Consider the following 14,183-nt stretch of genomic DNA (forward strand, 5'->3'; position numbering starts at 1 on the left):
TCTTTGTTCAGCCTGGCAAACTTTCTCCTCATTAGCCCTGGAGGGGAGAGGAAAAATCTATGGAATAAGGGAGCTATCTGATAATGGCCCTATTGTCAGGGCGACCCCAGAGGGAGAGAGAACAGAGACTCACAGAATATTGCTGACAAGTGGACTTTGTCTTCCTGCGGCCGGTTCCTCGCATAAAAGACGGAGGAAAAAGGCTCCATTTTGGAAACAGGGAAAAATCAACAGGAGAAAAAAAAATGTGTCAATGAGGAATCTGTTTTCTGGGAAAAGAGATGCTTTTTAATTCCCCTTCAGATTCATTTTGGGCCAAGTGAGCTTGTCAGTTATTTGCAGAGAAGCTATTTTGAGAAGCATTAACCTTAATTCTCATGGCAGCAAAAGCCTCCCAAAAATCAAAATGTGTCCTCATTCAGGGTAAAATGGCCAGAACGAGGGTGGCTTTTGTACACACAGAGGTGCCCAGAGAAAGGTGTCCCGCAGCATAAGTTGCTCAAGGGGGACTCTGGGATAGAGGCAGCCACCAGCCCTGAGCCTGGCTGCCATCCCTGCTGGTGGAAGGGGTCCGGGCTCTCCACGGCGGGACAATGTCTCCCACAAGCCTTGGTCCTCATTCAGGACAGGGAAACCGGATGGAATTCACGCCCCCAGTTCCAGGGAATAAGAGAAAGAAATTCTGAGATGACAAGCAGAGCCCAGGCATGACCCGAACCCCAAAGAGGCGCTGAAGCCCACCCAAGAGCCCGAGGGAGGGAGCTGGCTCTTCCTCTGTCCCGTGTTGGGGTATGTGGTCCTGGATTCCTGAGCCCATCAGGCTACCCGGAGGCTCCAGGAAGCCAGAGAAGCAAGGACAGAGCAGGGTCCAGCTTTAAGACGCAGTGAATAGCAGGCACTCATCCATGTAAGATCTGTGCACCAGCGCCCACAGCAGCCTTGTCATCACAGCTCCAACCCGGAAAGGGCCCAAACGTCCACCCACTGGTGCCTGCAGGGACTATGCAAAGGAACAAAGACCTCCCAAATGAGGACAGGCAGAGGCCGCTTACTCAGAGCTTGCTGTAGCAAGAGAGCCGGCCGCCATGGCCTGCCTGGCAGAGCCTCCAAGGCAGGCAAGGGGCTGGGAAGCTTCAGAGTGGAGATGGGAAGGCTCCAGATGAGCCCCGATGGAGGCTGTTGGCCTGGGGAGCTGGAGGCGGCTGACCAGAAGCAGGTGTCCTTCGGGATTAGGGAGGGGGCCTGTGAAGAGTTGGAATATGAACTGAAGTGGGGACAAAACTTAGGGAGGCCGTCAGTTGCCAATCAAGTGTTGGCCATTTGGGGGCCAGCTGTGGCAGACGTTAGTGCTTTTCATTGCTGCAGCCTGTGAGTGCTGTTTTTTTAAATAAAATTTCATTATTAAAGCAGTTTTAGTTCACAATAAAACCAATCAGAAGGTGCAGAGATGGCCATGTGCTCCCAGCCCCCACACATACACAGCCTCCCCCATTATCACCGTCCCCCATCTCAGCAGATGAGCCTGCATCCACACGTCCTCACCCACAGTCCCTGTCAGGGTTCTTTCTTGGAGTACATTCTATGGGTTTTGACCAACGTGGACTGGCGCGGATTCCCCACCTCAGTGTCATACAGCTGGGTTTCACCACCCCAAAAATCCTCTGGGCTCTGCCTCTTCATCCCTCCCTCCCTGCAACCCAGGCAACCCGACCTTTTTATTCTCCACAGCGTTGCCCTGGCCAGAATGTCATGTCGTTGGAATCACACAGTGTGTATGCAGCCTTTTTAGACTGGCCTCTTTCACGTAGAAATATCCATTTAAGATGCTTTCAGGTATTTTCTTTTCCTTTTCTTTTTCTGAGAGAGAGTCTCGCTCTGTGGCCCAGGCTGGAGTGCAGTGGCATAATCTCGGCTCACTGCAGCGGCGTAATCTCGGCTCACTGCAGCCTCTGCTTCCCGGGTTCCAGTAATTCTCCTGCCTCAGCCTCCTGGGTAGCTGGGATTACAGGCACGCTCCACCCCGCCTGGCTAATTTTTGTATTTTTAGTAGAGATGGGGTTTCACCATGTTGATCAGGCTGGTCTCGAACTCCCGACCTCAGGTGATCCTCCCACCTCGGCCTCCCAAAGTGCTGGGATTCCAGGTGTGAGCCACCGCACCCGGCCTCCTTCATGTCTTTTCATGGGTTGATCACTCATGTCTTTTAGCGCTGAATGATATTGCACTGTCTGGATGGACCACAGTTTATTTAACCACTCACCTACTGAAGGACATCGTGCCAGCTTCCAAGTTTCGGAAGCCACTATAAAGGTTTTTGTTTGGATACGTTTTCAACCCCTTTGGGTGAAAAGGACTGTGGTTTCTGTGTCCTACGATGAAAGTGTGTTTACATTTGTAAGAAAACACCAAAGTCTTCCAGAATGGCTGTACCGTTTTGCATTCCCATCAGTCACAAAGGAGGGCTCCTGTTGCTCCACATCCTCACCAGCACGTGGCATCGCCTGTGTTCTGGATTCGGGCCGTTCTAACAGGCGTGTACCAGCAATGCACTGGGGCTTTAATTTGCAGCCGCCTAACGATGCCATGTGGACTGTCTCCCCACTGCTTCAGCGCCTTCTGCAGCTCTTCCCTGTGAGGGGTCTGTTCAGGTGGGCACTTTCTTTTTTTTTTTTTTTTGAGAGGGAGTCTCGCGCTGTTGCCCAGCCTGGAGTGCAGTGGCCGGATCTCAGCTCACTGCAAGCTCCGCCTCCCGGATTTGCGCCATTCTCCTGCCTCAGCCTCCCTATAGCTGGGACTACAGGCGCCCGCCACCTTGCCCGGCTATTTTTTTGTATTTTTTAGTAGAGACGGGGTTTCACTGTGTTAGCCAGGATGGTCTCGATCTCCTGACCTCGTGATCCGCCCGTCTCGGCCTCCCAAAGTGCTGGGATTACAGGCTTGAGCCACCGCGCCCGGCCAGGTGGGCACTTTCTTATTGCTGAGTGTGCTCTAGTCCTGCACATGGTCTGGCCTTTGGTCCACTTCGCCTCTGAAAACAGTGATGCCTCCATTGGAAGGAAGACTGCTCGGCAATGATGGGACAGCCGCTGGTGCGGGCCTCAAAGCCACACGGCTGAATCTCTAAGCCAGTGTGCCAGTGAAGGGAGCCATGGGCTGGAGAGTTATGTGCAACCGATGTCTGGAAAAGGCAAAGCTACGGGATGGGGCACAGATCCACGCCGGGGGCGCAGGGCCAGGGGACTTACTGCGATGGGCACAGCAAGACTTCTAGAGCGACGGACACATCCTATATCATGATGGTGGTTACACAGGTATACATTCATTAAAACTCATCTCACTGTACATTTTAAAAGGGTGATTTTACTGCACGTAAATTGTGCCTCGATTAACATCATTTGTCAAAAACTGTGTGTCCCGCCCATCCCCACTTTAAGGCTGGGGTCTATCATGGAGCTGCCATTCCTGGAGGCCCTGGTGCAGCTTAAAGCAGCACTTCTCACCCAGGCTCCCCACTCCCCCAGACCTACACTCCTAGGCTCACCCAGGCTTCCCCTACCCCGAGTCCTACACTCCTAGGCCAGCCAGTCATCCTACCCTTGGAGAGGCTCTTCCCCCACTAAAGCACAAGCTGACCAGCAGCAAGCCCAGTGGGTCCTCGAGACTGGGGGCATGGGGCGGGGTGGAAGGGTGGGTGGCAAGGAGCAGAAAGGGTCTTGGCTTTGCTGAGGGCCAGTGCTGTGGGCTCCCAGCCTTGCCTGGCCCCAGGCCTTTGGGGTATGCCTACTTCCAGCCCCTCCGAGTCAGCACAGAGCTTCTGAACAGATTTTCTGCTTGATATCATTCAAAGAGTTTAAAAACACACAGAGCAGCGCTGTAGGCTTTGATGGTTACATATGCCCATAGCAAGGGAACAAAAATGTGGTATGAGATGGATAAATACCAAATTCCGAGTTGTGGTTTCTTCTAGAAAGAAAGGAAGGTGGTGGGCTGGGGGCCGGGGGAGTGAACAGGCTTGGAGGGTGGGCTTCAATTTTATGTGCAGTTGTAGACACTTCAGGGTTCTCTAAATCACATTCAGGTCACCTGCAGAGTGACAGAGACAGAGAGAGGAGAGAGAGAACAAGACAGTTACTGTTACATCCTGTTTTACGTTTTGTTGCCTCACTGCACAAGCCAGGCCAGTGTTGAGTGGCAGTGCTGAGTGGACTTCCCTGCCGGGCTCAAGATCTCAAAGAGAAAGTCATCCGTTCTCCAGCATCAGGTCTGCTGTGAGCTATCAGGTACCCTTTATGACACTGAGCAAGTGACCTTCCGTTTCTACATCACTGAGATTTTTATTTTATTTTATTTATTTATTTATTTGAGACAGTCTCCCTCTGTCACCCAGGCTGGAGTACAGTGGTGCGATCTCGGCTCACTGCAAGCTCCGCCTCCTGGGTTCACACCATTCTCCTGCCTCAGCCTCCCGAGTAGCTGGGGCTACAGGTGCCCACCACCTCGCCCAGCTAATTTATTTTTTGTATTTTTAGTAGAGATGGGGTTTCACCGTGTTAGCCAGGATGGTCTCGATCTCCTGACTTTGTGATCCACCCACCTCAGCCTCCTAAAGTGCTAGGATTACAGGTGTGAGCCACTACACCCGGCCTAGATTTTTTTTTTTAATAAGCATTTGGTTGAGTCAAATTCTTTCTCTTGACCTATTGAAAAGTTATATGATTTTTCTCCTTCAGTCTGTTAATGTGGCAAATTACACTGACTGCATTTCTTTTTTTTTTTTTTTGAGATGGAGTTTTTATCACCCAGGCTGGAGCACAGTGATGCGATCTTGGTTCACTGCAACCTCCACCTCCCAGGTTCCAGTAATTTTCCTGCCTCAGCCTCCTGAGCAGCTGGGATTACAGGTGCCCACCACCATGCCTGGCTCATTTTTTGTATTTTTAGTAGAAATGGGTTTTCATCATGTTGGGTAGGCTGGTCTTGAACCCCTGACCTCAGGTGATCCACCCACCTCGGCCTCCCAAAGTGCTGGCCACCGACTGATTTTCAAATATTAAGCCAACCTTGCATTCCTAAGATAAGCCTCACTCGATCATGAGATGTTACTGATTAGATAATAGCTGGATTTAATATTTTATAAAATAATTCCATACCTATATCCATGAGGAATATTAGTCTATACTTTTATTTTCTTGTGACTTTTTAGTATCAGTGTCAGGACAATACCGGCCTCATGAAATGAGTTGAGAAATGTTTTTTTCTTTCTCATGTTTCTGAAAGAGGTTATGTGAGATTGGTATTATTTCTTCCTTTTCATTGAATGTTTAACTGAACTCACCAGTGTTGTCATTAGGGCCTGGAGTATTCTTTGTCTAAAGGTTTTTTTGGTTTTTTGTTTGTTTTTTAATTAAGGATTCTTACCATAAGTTTAGGGATAAAAAAATAAAAAACAGGCCCTGTGCAGTGGCTCTCGTCTGTAATCCCAGCACTGTGGGAGGCTGAGGCTGGCAGATCACTTGAGCTCAAGAGATCAGCCTGGGCAATAAGGCAAAACCCCGTCTCTACAACAAATTTAAAAATCAGCTGGGTCTGGTGCATGCCTGTGGTCCCAGCTATTCAGGAGGCTGAGGTAGGAGGACTGCTTGAGTCTGGGAGGTCGAGGCTGCACTGAGCCATGATTGCACCACTGCACTCTGGCCTGGGTGACACAGTGAGACCCTGTCTCAAAAAATAATAATGGTAATAATAAACAAAATATAAAATTGCATGTTTTCAATAGACACAGTGCTATTTTGATTTTCTATTTGTTCTTATGCCAGTTTTGATGATTTGTGTCTTTTAAAGAACATGGCCTCATGCCTGTGGTCCCAGCACTTTGGGAGGCCGAGGTGGGTGGATCATGAGGTCAGGAGATGGAAACCATCCTGGCTAACATGGTGAAATCCCGTCTCTACTAAAAATACAAAAAATTAGCTGGGCGTGGTGGTGGGCGCCTGTGGTCCCAGCTACTCAGGAGGCTGAGGCAGGAGAATGGCGTGAACCCGGGAGGCGGAGCTTGCAGTGAGCCAAGATCGTGCCACTGCACTCCAGCCTGGGACAGAGCGAGACTCTGTCTCAAAAAAAAAAAAAAAAGGCCGTTTCATCTAAGTGATTGAATCTATTGGCAAAAGCTTACTCAGAATATTTTCTTACCATTTTAATGTCTGCAAGATCAGTAGCATGGCCCTCTTTCTCTCCTGATATTGGTAATTTGAGCCTTATCTCTTTCTTTTGTAATCTAGTATTATCAATTTTATTGATCTTTTCAAAGATAGCCTTTTATTTTATCGATTTTCTCTATTATTGTCTATGGTACTGATTTCCATTGATTTATTATTTTTTAATTTACTTTGGCTTTAGTTTGCACTAATTTTTTTTCACTTAAAGATGGAAGCTTAGATCAATTTTCAACATGTCTTCTTTTCTAATAAGCATTCAAAGTCATCGTTAAGGGCAGTCCACACATTTTCATATTATGTATTTTCATTATAATTCAGTTCAAATATTTTCTAATTTCTTCTGCAATTCCTTCTTTGACCTTCAGGTTTCTTAAAAGTGCATTAATTTCCAAATATTTAAGAATTTTTCAGATATCATTTTGTGATTGGTTTCTAATTTAATTGTATTGTCAGAAAACATACTCTGTGGGATTTCAGTCATTTTAAATGTATGCAGGCATATTTTATGGCCTAATATGTGGTCTGTCTTGGTGTATATTTCATGTGTACTTGAAAAGAATATGAATTCTGGAGTTCATATAGTCCATACAGTGCTCTATAAATGTCAATTAGGTCAAGTTGGTTGATAGGGTTGGTCAAGTGTTTTATACCCTTGGCGATTTTTCTATCTAGTGTCCTATCAGTTGTTGAGAGCAAGTGTTGAAACCTTCAACTATAACTGTGGGTCTGGTTTCCTTTCAGACTGGTCAGTGGTCATCTGCTCTTGTGTGTATTTTGAAACTATTATTATGTGCATAGGCACTTAGGACTATCTTCTTGACCAACTGAATCCTTTATTATTACATATTTCCCCATGGTAATATTCTTATTCTGAAATATGCTATTGTCTACTATTAGCAGAGCCATGCCTGCTTTCTTGTGACTAGTATTTGCATGCATATCTTTTACTTTCCTTTTACTTTCATCCTATCTGTATCTTTATATTTGAATCACCCTATCTAATAAGCATCATGTCATTTGGTCTTGTTTTTGATCCAGTCTGACAATCTCTACCTTTTAATTGGTGTGTTTAATCCATTCACCTTTAATATAATTATTGATATGGTTAGATATAGGCTACCATCTTGCCATTTGTTTTCTGTTTGTCAGATCTGGTTTTCGTCTTTGTTTCTGTTCCCCTGCCTTCTTTTGGATGAGTATTTTCTAGGATTCAATTCTCTCTTCTCCCTGGGCTTATTAGCTATCGCTCCTCACCTTAATTTTTAGTGTCTGATTTAGAGTTTTCAGTATTTACCTTTATCATTATCTATCTTTAAGTGATATTATACTCACTGTAAAATATACAAACTTTACTCTGGTATATTTCTATTCTCTCCTCCTGCCTTTTGTGCTTTTACTGTAATATATTTCACTTTTACATATAAATTTGATAATACACTGTCGTTATTTTCACATTAGTCTCTGATCTTTTAAAGAAATGTTTTGGGCCGGGTGTGGTGGCTCACACCTGTAATCCCAGCACTTTAGGAGGCCAAGGCAGGCAGATCACAAGGTCAAGAGTTCAAGACCAGCCTGGCCAACACGGTGAAACCCCCATCTCTACTAAAAAGATACAAAAATTAGCCAGGCATGATGGTGCATGCTTGTAGTCCCAGCTACTTGGGAGGCTGAGGCAGGAGGACCACTTGAACCCAGGAGGTGGAGGTTGCAGTGAGCTGAGATCATGCCACTACATTCTAGTCTGCGTGACAGAGTGAGACTCCATCTCAAAGAAAAAAAAAAAAAAAGGAATGTTTTGAAGCACAGAAAAAACGCCTCTCACATTTATCGACATATTTGCCATTTCCAGTGGGTTTCTATGCCTTGTACAGACCTTAATTTATATCTGATATCATTTTCTTTTAGCCTGAAAAAATTCCTTTGACATTTCTTATAGTGTAGGTCTACTGGTGATGCATTTTCTCAGCATTTGCCTTAAAATGTCTTTATTCTCCTTTCATTTTTGAAGGATATTTTCACGAGAAATGGACATCTTGGTTGACAGTTTTGTTTTCTTCCAGCACTTTAAAGATGTTGTTCTAGTTCTCTCAGCTTTCAGTGTTTCCGATGACAAGCCAGCAGTTATTTTTGTCTTTATTCCCTTGTGATTTTTCCCTCTGTCACTGGTTTTCAGCCATTTCATTATGAGGTACATTGGTGTGGTCTGCTTTGTACGTATGCTGCTTTGACATCTTTGTACTTATGCTATTTCATTCTAAGGTCCTTGGATCTGTGGACCTACGAGTTTTTATATATGAAAAATTTTCAGCCATTCTTTTTTTTTTTTTTTTTAATAAGACAGAGCTTTGGTCTGTCACCCAGGCTGGAGTACAGTGGCCCAACCACGGCTCACTGGAGCCCTGACCTCCCTGGACTCAAGCAATCCTCCCACCTCAGTCTCCCAAGTAGCTGGGACTACAGGCATGCACCACCATGCCCAACTAATTTTTGTATTTTTAGTAGAGACAGGGTTTCACCATGTTGCCCAGGCTTGTCTCGAACTTCTGGCCTCAAGTGATCCATCCACCTCAGTCACCCAAAGTGCTGGGATTACAGGTGTGAGCCACTGAGCCCAGCCATTTCTTTAAACATATTTTCTCCCTTCCCCCTCCCCCATTTCTGGTCCTCCAGTTACACATATTGTTAGACTGCTTGATGCCTGATGCTGTCTCACAGGTCAGCAAGGCTCTGTTTCTTCCTTTTCACCGGGTTTTTCCTCTGCATGCTTCAGTTCAAGTAACTTGTATTATCCTGGCTTCAAGTTTACTGAGTAGTTTAATCTGCTGTTAATCTCATCCAGTAGATTTTTTGTTTCATACATTGTGTATTTTCATCTTTAGAATTTCCATTTGATTCATTATTATACTTTCCATCTCTCCTTTGACTATGATCATGGTTTCCTATAAATCCTTGAAGAGGTAGGTAGGTAGGTAGGTAGATAGATAATTTTTTTTTTTTTTTTTTTTTTGAGACAGGGTCTGGCTCTGTTGCCCAGGCTTGAGTGCAGTGGTGCGAGTTCAGCTCACTGCAGCCTCCAAATCCCAGGCTCAATTGATCCTCCCACCCCAGTCTCCCGAGTATCTCGCCTGGCTAATTCTTTGTATTTTTTGTAGAGATGGGGTTTCACCACGTTGCACAGGCTGGTCTTGAACTCCTGGACTCAAGCAACTCACCATCTCAGCCTTCCAAAGTGCTGGGATTACAGGCATGCAGCACCGTGTCCAGCTGATGCTTGGGCGTATTTTTGGTGGTTGTTTTAAATGCCTTCTCTGTGAATCCTGTCATCCACGTCATTTCTGGGTCTGTTTCTATTGACTGATTTTTTTCCCAATTATCTGTCACAGGTTCCTGTTCCTGCTTCTTCACATGTCTAGTAATTTTGCATTGGGTGCTGGAGGTTGTAAATGTCAAAGTGTTTGAGTTTCTGGATTTTATTGGCCTTCTTTTCAAGAATGTTGAGGGTTGGCCGGGCGCGGTGGCTCAAGCCTGTAATCCCAGCACTTTGGGAGGCCGAGACGGGCGGATCACGAGGTCAGGAGATGGAGACCATCCTGGCGAACACGGTGAAACCCCGTCTCTACTAAAAAAATACAAAAAACTAGCCGGGCGAGGTGGCGGTCGCCTGTAGTCCCAGCTACTCAGGAGGCTGAGGCAGGAGAATGGCGTAAACCTGGGAGGTGGAGCTTGCAGTGAGCAGAGATCCGGCCACTGCACTCCAGCCTGGGCAACAGAGCGAGACTCTGTCTCAAAAAAAAAAAAAAAAAAATGTTGAAAATGTTGAGGGTTATGCTGATGCAGTTAACATATTTGTGGATCAGCCTGGTCCTTTCGGGACTTGCTTTGAACCTTCATTAGGTCATGTCTAGAGGAGCTGTCACCCTAGGATTACCTCAGCCCTTCACCTAGGACATGGCCTTCTTTGGTATCTACTGCATATTCTGGGTGGTCAAGATTTTTTCCCTCTGTCCCTGGTTTTCAGCCATTTCATTATGAGGCACTGTGGTGTGGTCTGCTTTGTACGTATGCTGCTCTGACTTCTTTGTACTTACTCTCCATTGCTTTGAGGTTCTTGGATCTACGGATCTATGGGTTTTTATCACACTTGGAAATTTTTCAGCCATTCTTTTTTTGAGATAGAGTCTTGGTCTGTCACCCAGGCTGGAGTAGAGTGGCTTGATCATAGCTCACTGGAGCCTTGTCCTCCCCAGGCTCAAGCGATCCTCCCTCCTCAGACTCCCAAGCAGCTGAGGTCGACGACGGATAGTCAGGGAGGGTTCTTCCTTCCTGGTGGCTGATGTTCCAGCATCCCCTGGCCTGGTGTGAACTCTGGCTCCTGGTGGCCGGCGTTCCAGCATCCCCTGCCTCGTGTGAACTCTGGCTCCCCGTGGCCGGCATTCCAGCATTCCCTGGCCTGGTGTGAACTCTGACTCCCAGTGGCTGGCGTTCCAGCATTCTCTGCCTGGTATGAACTCTGGTTCCCTGTGGCCAGTGTTCCAGCGTCCCCTGCCTGGTGTGAACTCTTGCTCCTGGTGGCCGGTGTTCCAGTATCCCCTGCCTGGTGTGAATTCTGGCTCCCGGTGGTCGTCATTCCAGCATCGCCTGGCCTGGTGTGAACTCTAGCTCCCGGTGGCTGGTGTTCCAGCGTCGCCTGGCCTGGTGTGAACTCTGGTGTCATTCTGCTCACAGAGCTCCCTGGTCACTGTTGGTCCCTAGCTTCGTGGGATCTTACTCTGCTTATGCACAGTTCAGTATTCAGCCAAAGGCTCAAGTGGACCCTTGTGGGGATTTTGGGGGTTCCACTGCATTGCTGCCTTCTCTCCAGGACTCTTTCGGGGCTCCCCTGCACTGCTGCCTTCTCTCCAGGACTCTGTCCATAGTCCTTGGGCTCCTTGGTTTCCCAACTCTGTCCCCTGCAGCCCAGTGAGGCCACCAGGTTCTCTCGGCCAAAGGATTATTTGCCTCTTCCTCCAAGAATTTCTGTCTCTGCACCTGTTGTCCAGTGTTAGAAACAGCTGTTTCTCATATTTTTTGTTCCGTGTTCGAGTTGTTTGTGATGACAGATAAGTCTGGTACCGACGACTTTGTCATGGCCAAAACACGTGACATGTTTTAAATTCTCAACTTGGGCAAGATATATGGGGTTGCTTTTATATATTTTTATGTAAAAATATAAAGACTATAGGCATGTCTTTGTAAACCAGAAATGGTCCCTAATGATGACAAGGGATCCTGGGCTTTGGCATCAAACAGACCTGGACTCTCACTTCGGCTGGGTCACTTACCAGCCAGGTAACAAGCGGCAAAACATTTCTCCTCTCAGTTAAGTGGGGACAACAACGACATCTGAGGGGGTTTCTGTAAGAATTCACTAAGATGACACATGCAAGGCCCTCAGCATGAGGCTGGCACATAGTAGGTGCTTAATGGGAAGTAATGACCACCTGCTATTTTAGGGTACAAGGAGGAGGGGCATTTGCTCCTCAAACCCAACCTTCTTCCCACCAGCCTGGCCCCCCCAGCCATGGGCCTCCACCCACCCAGCACAGAGGCATCTCTGTCCTCCATCCCACTCACAGCCACACCCTTGGGGTGCTTTCCCAGCTGCCTATGGGCTGCACAGGACACCCATGGAACTGCAGTGGGTAACAGGGCAGCCCAGCATTGAGGGCCTGAGAACTAAGGGCTGTCATGACCTTCCCTCCACCCTGTGTGCTCCTCAAGGCCCCAGAGAGGGAGAAGAGCAGGTGGGAGCACTGCCCACTCGGCCTGGCAGGGAGGACAAACCTGCCCAGCAGCCTCAGCTCACCCTCAGCCCTGGGCACCTACCCTGGAAGGTCAAGTCAAAAGGCCTCCCATGGGGCTGCTGGCCTCAGGCACCACCTAAGGCCATGGGCTGTCTGTGCTGTGGCCCCAGTGGCTGAGCAAAAGCTTGGAAAACTCAAAGCAAGGCCTGCAGGAGCTCAGGCCACCTCAAGCCGCAGGGAAGGAGCTCTGCTCCTGCAGACAGAGGTGTGCTCTCTGGCTGGCACACCGGTGCCCGGCCAGAGCGCTGCCCACCCTGTAGCAATGCCCAGTGGCTGTTAAGCTTGGGGGATCCACATCTTCTCCCCTGCTGGTTATGTGAGAAGGGAAGGCCCCCAGGGCAGGCAACACAAATGGCTGAGCCACAGGCTCTGGATCCCACCACAGAGGTGCAGGGAGTGCCACGGCCTACCCCGCTGGCAGGCCTCCCTGAAGTCTCTTTCTCCTTGCCAGCCCCTTAAGTCTCCAGGCTGGCTCCTTCCAACCTCTCCCTTGGGCCTCGTGCCAGGGCGATCTCCTGGGTCATCATCAGGCCCTCATTTACAGCGGAGGTGACAGAGGCACAGAGAGGTCCTGCCACCAGCTCAGGTGACATCCCCAGCAAAGGGACTGTCCTAAGCACATGCTGAGTGGCCTTCAGGAGCCAGCAGGACATGGAGAGACAGAGCCAGACCCAAGGTGGCTGGACAGGCCGAGCAGGGCCTGGACAGAAGGTGTGGGGTTGGGGGTAACTCGGAGGCAGCTTCTGAAAGAGGGTTTTACAGGAAAGCACTCAGTGGGAATCGGGAACCTGGGTCCCACTGAGTGGCCTGATGCAAGGCTTCCGTCCCCCCATGGGGCCTCAGTGACCCCACCGCACCTCAGTCCCCTCAAGGATCAAGGCTCCGGGTCACCCCAGCTCCCTCCGGCAAGCTGGGCCTTGTAGGTGCAGTACCCATCATGGACTCTGGAGGGCAGCAGCCACCTGCCTTTTCCAGGAGCTGCCTGGAAGTGGAACCTCCCCGCAGACGGCTCCAGGTGGAGGCTGCCGCCCACAGGGGTCAGCTCTTAGCTCCTCCCTCCTCCCTCCCTCTGGAGGACGGCTGGCCCATGGGACCCATCCCTGAGGCCAGCTTGTGCCCTGCCCAGGTGGCACCTGACACCCAGGCAGCCCCTGCCGCAGGGCAGACACTGGGGGACTAGTGGGTGGGGCGACCAGTGCAGAAGGAGAAGGGCAGGCAGTCCCTCTAACCATGACACCTGAGAAAATGCCACGTTACAGCCCCAGAGCCTGTGGTGTCTCCTCACCCCGCAACGGGATCTCAGGGCTGCCCGGCCCAGGGAGGCAGGTCCTGGGAGGGAGGACGGTCAGTGCCTCTGGCTGGCACACAGGTGCCCGGCCCACGCTCCGAGGCCTGGGGTCAGTGAGGGGACGTCAGTGGAAGCTGATCCAAAGCCCAGTGTGGATGTTCACACAGAAAAGGGGATGAGGAAGGCAGGTCAGAAGTGGGTCTGAGCCCTGGGACCTCAGGTCACATTCCTGAATGGCCAGGCCCATGCTTGGGAGGCTTGGCCCAGCCCCCAGCCCCTCCCACAGCACCAGGGAGCCTGATTCCTGAACCCCCAGCTGGGGGGCCCTCCCTCACCTTCACACTCGTTCCCAGCAGGCGGAGCAAGGAAAGGCCAGGCTGGGAGTCCAGGCTCAGCCGTGTGCACGCTGGCGAGCGCCTTCCTTTCCAGGACTCGGTCCTTCTCTGTGAAATGGGGATGACCGCCACTCAACCACACCAAGAAGGTGGCCAGAGTGCTTTGCGCCCTCTTGGCTGTCTTTGGCCGCTTGGCTTCCAAGAATCCAGAGGGCCGGGCCTTTCTACAGCCAACATCGGTCCCCGCAAGGCTGGTCTCCTTCCCCGAAGGCTTCCTGGAGGAGGCGGTGGAGCGGGGCCTGGAAGGACAGTGACGCAGGAGAGAGCCGAGCCGCTCCGGCCCCACGTCTGGCAGGCGACGCCCGGGCCGGCCTCGAGGGGGCGTGGGCGCGGGGAGGGAAGGCGCAGGCACCGGGCGGCGGCGGCTCGGAGGGAATCGAAAGGCGCGATCCAGTCCGGGCGATCACGTGGGCTCCAGCCGGCCCAGGTGGGGCTGTGACCT

The sequence above is a fragment of the Theropithecus gelada genome, chromosome 1, assembly GCF_003255815.1.
Source record: "Theropithecus gelada isolate Dixy chromosome 1, Tgel_1.0, whole genome shotgun sequence".
Taxonomy (NCBI): Eukaryota; Metazoa; Chordata; class Mammalia; order Primates; family Cercopithecidae; genus Theropithecus; species Theropithecus gelada.